The sequence below is a fragment of the Halyomorpha halys genome, unplaced genomic scaffold (genome assembly GCF_000696795.3).
Source record: "Halyomorpha halys isolate HHAL.00 unplaced genomic scaffold, Hhal_1.1 Scaffold698.1, whole genome shotgun sequence".
NCBI classification, from domain to species: domain Eukaryota; kingdom Metazoa; phylum Arthropoda; class Insecta; order Hemiptera; family Pentatomidae; genus Halyomorpha; species Halyomorpha halys.
Genome location: NW_027105869.1, coordinates 385,919 through 394,761, shown reverse-complemented (window position 1 = coordinate 394,761; position 8,843 = coordinate 385,919). Strand labels below are relative to the sequence as shown.

The following is an 8,843-nucleotide window of genomic DNA, read 5'->3' as shown; positions in this document are numbered from 1 at the left end:
TTCCAATAAAATTTCAAGAGGAGAAGATCTCGAGGCCATCTTCTTTTCAGACGCCTAGGAGGATTATTAGGTAATGAAGGAGAAGCCAGGTTAGAAACAAGTGAATTTGGGTGGTTGAGAAGTTTATTATGGAAGGAACGGTATCTGTTTCGGGCCAAATCGGCAACAGATGGAACATTGAGGTCCTGATGGATGACTTGATTTGTGACAAAGTAAGGAGCATTAAGGATTTTGGACTGTAAGGATTGGATTCTGGGGGAATTTGATGGTTTAGTGGAGCCCCAAAGCTCAACTCCGAATGTCCAGATAGGCCTTATAATAGTCGTATAGATCAGTCTAAAATTGTGGAACGCTTCACGATTTTGCGTGTCATCCTTTTTGCTGATCTTCTCTGTATCGTTCCAATTTTAGTATATGTACCACCGAAGCGAGTACATAGTAAATTTAACTAGCTTTAATTGGAGTGCTGACAGACATCCATTGAGTACGTCCTATGGTTTCTGAAATAAAATTATTGCCCGAATAACTATAAATCAATTTATTTTAGGAAATATCATGAAAATTACTTTTCCTACAAAGGTAAAGATCATAATCTACTTCATAGTACATTAAACTAGCTTCAATTTGAGTGCTAATAAACATCTATACATTTTTTTTTTAAGTTTAGAAACAGCCACCATTTTTTATTCCCCCTAACTATAATTGGCAGACTCATAAATTTTTACTTCTAATTATAGTTTTCATTAAAGTAATAAAAATTTGGGATAAAGTAACTGGCTTTTTTTCTTCCCGACTCTAGTACTATTTCCAATATCTATAGCCAGCCAAATGTTTCTAGTTTTGTCTTCTTTTGGCATTTGGGTAAACAACTTTTGTGGAGTCTTTATTGTAGTATTTTGCAATTAGGCACTGCACTAGAACGATAAAGAATAAAACTCATAATACATAATGGCTTAAATTACATATAATTTTTTTTAGAATCATTACTTTATTAATTGATAAGTATTACAATCTGCTACAAACTTAGGCAAAGAGTAGTAGTACTAATTGAATACATTTATACCAAAAATTAAAAAAAAGAGATAAAAGTAAATAAATAAAATGAACATAATCAAACAATATAGAATATATTATAACATACATATAGCCCTCTCACTGCGTCATTGGTAATGAGCCAGTGGGGGCTGAGTAAGTGCACTAAATCCTCAATCACTCAACTTGAGTGGAGCATCTGACCATTTCCGGAACTCCAATTGTTGATTTTGTTTTACAAAAGGTCTCTTGGCCACTGCCGTTTCAACCTTCGAGGTGGATTGTATGGATACGTGGAACTGGATAAGGATTGAACCAAAGGATTAGGGTGATCAGAAAGGTTTATATGGAATATTGAGAATTTGGTTGGTCTGAGTTCAAATTAAAAAAAAAAGGAAAAACGGGATATGAATGTCATGGTATAGTGTTCTGTTAGAAACGTAATAGGGTGCATGGTCTATGGTTCTAAGGATGTTGGATTGAAGGGATTGTATAAGTTTGATGTTCGAAGGTTTAGCTGTTCCCTAAAGTGCAACTCTATAGGTCTGGTGATCGTCAAATAAATTAGTAGTTTGTTTTATATGGAGAGATTAGAGGTTGTGCTGAGTAATCAGTATAGTTGGTTGAATAGTCTGTTTAGATCTTGGCTTTTAAGTCAAGTAGTCTAGTATGTTGGTTCGAGGTAAATAACAAAGAAAACTTTAAAAAATAATAAATTGAAATAACGCAGGGATGGTTAGATAGGCCTAGAGTATATTTATGTTGAAATGACGTCCAACATTGCATAGCAAAAAAAAATTTAATGCTTAAATTGAGACTAAATAGCGATTTCTAAAAAAAACAAAATAATAATATTAATCCTCACACAAGACTGAAAAGACAGGAAACTGCACGCAGATTCCGACTATTACAGCACTTACTAGAGAAACGGTCTAAATTTCCAACTCATTACAAAAGACTGATCTACATGACAATAATAAGGCCCATCTGGACATACGGAGTTGAGCTTTGGGACTCCACTAAACCTTCGAATTCCTCTCGTATCCAATCCTTACAATCCAAAATCCTTCGTAAAATCCTCAATGCTCCTTATTTTGTTACTAATAAAACCATCCATAAAGACCTAAATGTTCCTTATCTAATCGATCAAGCCCGAACCCAATATCATTCCTTCGTTATAAACTCCCTAACCACTTAAACCCACTAGTTTCTAACCTTGCTTCCTGTTCCATTCCTGGCAATCCTCCGAGGCGCCTGAATAGAAGATGGCCTCATGACCTTATATTGTAAAATGTTTTTTGAGTTCTACTACTGGGCAGCTTCTCTACATGCTGTATCATATCATTATCATTATGTCATTATGATCAAATTTTCTTGTATTTTTTATACAGTTGTAAATATCAATAAATAAATAAAAAAAGATAATATTAAAAAATCAGGGTGATTATTATTATCAAATAAGCGATATAAGACACTTTCCAAAAACTTCCAAATAAAATGCCGTATTATGGATGATTCTATAATTTTTATTACACAAGTATAATGTGATAAGTGATAATGTTTACGAAAGGCTAAATAAATTATAAACGTTTTAAATAATCACCCTTTTAGAAAGTACTTCTAATTAATACAACTGACGGAGAGGCTGGAATGGGACGTGGAATCTCTGACAATCTACCTGCCACAGATAGCGCGGATTGGGTTTATAGCAGAGGTAACGAACGAGGAGGGAACGAACGAATTAAAACTAGCGAAACGTTTTAATGGGTTTGTTGTGTGAAAACAGAGCGTGTCGGGAAACGGAGGGGGTTGAAAAATAAGTTATTTGGTCGAGTGTGGGTGTGAAGTGGCTCTGACACCCGGGTAATTGCTATGGCTCTAGTCACACCTCGCTACGTTTTTACAGGGGAAAAAACATGTTGAGCTTTGAGAACAAGCGCTCAGCTAAGTTTGTCCTTTTGGAGGATTAATTTAAAAAAAAAAAAGAATACGTAAAAAAAAGTGTCGTACAAAGGATTTGATGTGTCCTGATAACATGTCCGGGTCGTGTCACTTCCTTCCTGTACATTTTGTTTTCTTTTTAACTCCCTTACAGTTTAAACAAAAAATGTATATATATATGTAATCTTCTGTTGCATTTAGCAGGTTATTTTAGGAAGTATAAAATATTTGGACATTTTTAAGGCGTAGAAATACTATGTATCGTTTAACTCTTTGTATATAAAATCAATTTATTTACTGGATTGGATAAATATAAAGGTATAAATATTGTTATTGTAAAAAATTTTGAATTAAAATTTTTAACTTAATAGACTACGGTCTAAAATTGCAATCCATTACAAAAACACTGATCTACCTGACTATTATAAGGCCTATTTGGACATTCGGAGTTGAGCTGTAGTGTTCCGCTAAACCATGGAATACCTTTCGTATCCTATCATCATAATCCAAAATCCTTAATGCTCCTTACTTAGTCACAAATCAAGTGCATCAGGACCTGATTGTTCCAGATGTTGCCGATTTTGCCAGAACCAAGTAGCAATTCTTCCATGATAAACTTCCCAACCACACTAACCCACTTTCCAATCTGACTTCTCCTTCAATACCTGATTATCCAGGTTAGTGTCTGAAAAGAAGATGGCCCCGAGTTCTTCTTGTCTCGTACAGTTATAAGAGCTCTATCAATGGGTAGATTCTCCACAAGTGTGTATGTCATTTTATATTTATTAGCAAATTTACTCTTTGTATATATAGTTTTATACACTTGTATATAAACAACAACAAATAAATTATTTAGAAAAAAATTGACTGAAATACAGATTTTTAGATCAAAATAACCAAGCATTTAATATGCTTGTGTGAACGGCCAACTTAATAAAGTCGTACGTAACTGAAATTACATAATTAAGGCGGGTAGATACCCGCTAGATATGCCTGGAATCTGACGGCAACATTTTCGATCTTATGGACCGACATGAAGTGCAACTTTATGAAATAAATTTTTCACATTTTCTCAGTTTTTTCGAAATAGCTCAAAATTGGGTGGTAAGTAGAAGCTATGTGATGCGCACCACAATTTTTTATTACTCGTAATAAAACAGCAATTATTATTATACAGTACTTATAATAATTATAATTCATTATAAAATTTCACGTTCATTTGATTTAGCAAAATCATGGAATACTTGGAAGAAATTATCTGCGAAACATCAGTGTCCGTTTTAAATATTCATTGTTCAACAATCGATGGAATATTTAGAAAAACATAAATTTGATACATAAACAGTTTTTATTGACTAATATTACAATCTGTCTCAATTAAGGAAAATATGTAATAGAGATAAGAGAATTCATCGCTCAGACAATTTAAAGGAATTGAATAACTCAGAAAGAGAAAATTAAAATTAATTTTTTTTCAATGTTGGATTATTACCATTTTTTAAGCATGAGCTTGTTAATATAGACACCTCATTAAACAATCCTATTAGTAAAAATTAAAACTTGGCTTTTAAAATGCCCTAAATTTTTCGCGTTCTCAATTACCCCACAAATTCCCAATTACCTCGTAGTGTAGGGGATAAATAGGAACGGCTACTTTCTCATCTGGATCTATTAAATGAATACAGTATCGTCTCTTACAGAATGATCACAAGACTTCAAATCAGGAAAGAACTCTTTGACAACAAAAGAATTCCTGGTCTTCAGGAGTCGCGAACGCTTGATATCAATATTCACCTGGTTTCCCATAAATAAATCTTGTATTTATTCCAGTTGCTTTGGTTTACTCCTGCTTGCTCTGCTAGCTCTTCTATCTCTACTTTATCACAAGGGTAACCCATTTTCGCCCTTGCTATGAAGCATTATAGAAGAGCGTTTTAACTTCACCTGATTGCTTGGTCCTATCCTTTATACAGTTTTAACAGCTGACATCCCAACCCATCCAACACTATCCTCACCACGTATGCCGATGATACATGTCTATTGTCAGCTAACAATGATCCTTACATTGTATCCCAAACCCTCCAATCCCACATCACCACCCTTGAAGAATGGTGCCAAAATTGGAGAATTAAAATTAATTCCAATAAATCCCACCAAATCACATTTACCCTTCGTCGTAAACCAATGACCTCTTGCCCAACAGTATCCTTTAATAATACCCCACTTATTCCTGTCGAACAGATCCGATGCTTAGGATTCAGTCTTGACAAGAGACTTACTTGGAATCCACACACAAGACTGAAACGACAAGAAACTTCTCGTAGATTCCGATTGCTACAACACTTACTTGACAAACGCTCTAATCTTTCCATTCACTACAAAAAATTAGTATACACTACGATAATCAGACCAATCTGGACATATGGAATTGAGCTCTAGGGCACCACCAAACCATAAAATTCTTCCCGCATCCAATCCTTACAATCCAAAATTCTACGTAAAATCCTTGATGCTCTTTATTACTTAGGACTACATCTCGACAAACGACTAACATGGAATCCTCATACAAGACTGAAAAGACAAGAAACTGCTCGTCGATTTCGACTATTACAACATTTACAACGGTCTAAATTGCCAATCCATTACAAAAGACTGATCTACATGACTATTATAAGGCCTACCTGGACATACGGAGTTGAGCTTTGGGGCTCCACTAAACCATCGAATTCCTCCCGAATCCAATCCTTACAGTCCAAAATCCTTCGTAAAATCCTTAACGCTCCTTACTTTGTTACAAATCAAGTCTTCCATCATGACCTCAATGTCCCATATGTTGCCGATTTGGCCAAAACCAGTACGTCGTGTTACCATTGAGAATATCGTGAATGGCATGGGTTACGTCATCAATTTTGTAAGAAGGTGCTACACCTTTCCTAACGTACGTTCGTGGCTTCTTGTTGGTCATTGTAATAGTCAATTAATCAGAAGACGTCATTATTTTGACAAAAACAGTTGTTTTTTTTACACTGTGATACAGTTTTCTTTTACTTTGGTGACATGAGGAAGGAAAAGTTTGAAATTCTCCGACTCAGGGGTATTCATGTTCTTTAGTTGTTAAAGCGTGTTAAATGGAAAAAGTTATGTTGAATGGAGAAATATTTCCTTATTCTACCAAGTTAAAACGATATAACATATAACATGGTTGAGGGTCTGTTACTAGGTCTGTTGAATGGAGAATGACGTCGTGCAACAGACCAGCTGATTCCTACATCATCATGTTAGGTTACTTGCTCGTAGTTTGTGTTTGATTGCCTTAGTATTGTTTTGGACTTTTTTTAAACAAGACAACCAGAAGCCAAATCTTCACATTTCTACTTTTCACTTACTTTAGGCATGTTGTAATAAATTACTGTAATCAAAACTTAGAAGTAAACAATAACAAGAAGTTTTGGAAGGAAAGGTTACTAAACAAGTTACTGATCAAATCTGCTAGGAGTTAAAAATTTAACATGACTTTAAATAGAGCTGCTCATAATCCAATATTTATAACATTTAACATGGTAAAACATTTTACATTTAACACAATATCATTAATACCCCTTCTATAAGCTAGTTTCTCACACTGCTGTGTAGTAGCTGAGCTAGAACTAAGAGAAGGATAAACATTTTTTTTATTTATTTATTGTAATTTACAACTGTACAAAATAATACAATAAGTAAATATGTTGTATGTTTCATATACACTTGAAAATCTTGGGAAGGAACCACCCATTGGTGTTACTTCAAATATTAATTTAAATTAGAAGGTCCCGTGGCTATCTTCTTTTCAGACAACTCGGAAGATTATCAGGGATTGTTAAGGATGAAACATTAAGAATTAATGGGTTGGGATGGTTAAGGAGTTTGGAATGAAAAGACGCATATCTGTTTTGGGCTAAATTTGCAACGAATGGGATGTTAAGGTCTTTGTGAATAAGTTTATTTGTAACGTACTAAGGAGCATCAAGGATTTTACGTAGGATTTTGAGTTGTAAGGATTGGATGCGGGAAGAATTTGATGGTTTGGTGGAGCCCTAGAGCTCAATTCCATATGTCCAAATTGGTGTATACTAATTTTTTGTAGTGAATGGGAAGTTTAGAGCGTTTGTCAAGTAAGTGTTCTAGCAATCAGAATCTACAAGCAGTTTCTTGTCGTTTCAGTGTGTGGATTCCAAGTGTCTCTTGTCAAAATGGAGTCCTAAGTATCGAATCTGTTCAACTGGCGTTAGTGGAGTATTTAGAAAGAATAGTGTAGGACAGGAGGGTAGAGGTTTACGACGGAGAGTAAAGGTGATCTGATGGGATTTGTCAGGATTTATTTTGATTCTCCAGTTTTGACACCATTCTTCAATAGATGTTATGTGTGTCTGTGATGTAGTGTTTGTGATGCATTAGTTGGGTCGTTGTTTACAGACTAGGATAAACATGAATTATTATTTTGTATAATCTTCCGCCAATGTGTTCAACCAGGTGCTTAGCGAAAATTAGGCAGGACTTACAAAGTCCGAACAGTTTTGACTACTTTAAAAATTCGCGAATAATATGAAGATAAAATACATTATTGTTTTAAAGACGGAAACATTCCATCGCAATGCTTTTTATTGCCAGAGTGAAGGAGTGTATTTGAGGATAAAGTGGAAAGGAATATGTAGCAAGGGACGATGAGAGAAGTGGATTGAGAAAGATGGAGATTGTTTCTATAAATAAGGAGGAAGATTGGTTGTCACCGACTGTACTGATACCCCTCCAATATACGGCCCCTCCCCATGTCCTTAGTTCCTTATATCAAAGTGGGGTCTTTTCCTTGGTCGGCACATTCCGGGCTGTTCTTTGCAGCCCCTGTTGTAAAAAATGGTGCATAAAAAGTGGAGGCTTCAGCTTAAACATTATGAACATTTATCGTAGTTAACGAATAAATGGAAATAAAAAATATTTTAATTAAAAAAAAAAGGAGAATCGAAGAAGTGTTATTTATTTTTAAGGAATACTACTTGAGAAGACGTTATTAGATCTTCATTTTCAGTATATTTATATAAATAAAATATATTAGTTTGATTATTTTGTAGTAATATAAATAATAGTCTATGACTTTTAAGGAAAGGATTAAGTATTATGGGAACTCAGTTAATATAAGAAAAGTTCTTTTGGATGAAGATAGTTGACCGTATGAAGTAGATTGTAGGAAGCTAGTCCAGGTGGTGGTCAATAAACGTACCAAAATAATAAAAGAAAACTATTTATTGCTAACCAACGATTCGGCCCACTTTATAAGGCTTCGTCAGGGCTGTCAGATTTAAACAGCCAAGCACCAGCCTTGGTGAAGCCCTGCTAAGTCTGACTTTCCTACAAAGAAAAGTTTTTTTTTTTTGTAGAAAATCAATTTTAACGTAAATCGTTTATGAGTTCTTATTTTACTTTCTGACATTATAAACTCCTTAACCACCCCAAGCCCCATGGTTCTATCCTTGCATCCTCCTCCATTTCTGACGATCCTCCGAGGAGCCTGAAAAGAAGATGACCTCGGAACCTTCCAATATTGAAATGTTATTAGAACATAAATCATTCTGAGGAACATAACAATTATGCTACCATAAATAGTTTCTTTACATGTCTGTGTCATGCCATAGCATCACATTTTCTCGATTTATTTGTATGTAAATACAATCATTCATTCTTTCGGAGCCAGGTCATAAAAAATAATATATGATGTTTTCATTTGATTTTTTTTATTATAAAACTCCTTAATGTAAGGAAATTATTTAATTAATAGTCTCACTTTATTATTTATTGTATTTTTACTCAGATTTCTATTTTCTTCGATGTTTGTTTTT

The 8,843-nt window shown here is 34.4% G+C and overlaps 1 pseudogene; it reads right to left on the bottom strand.

Annotated features, from left to right (window-relative positions):
* Nucleotides 1-338: 338 nt before the first annotated feature.
* On the bottom strand, nucleotides 339-435 carry LOC112210413 (U6 spliceosomal RNA; annotated as a pseudogene).
* Nucleotides 436-8,843: the final 8,408 nt, after the last annotated feature.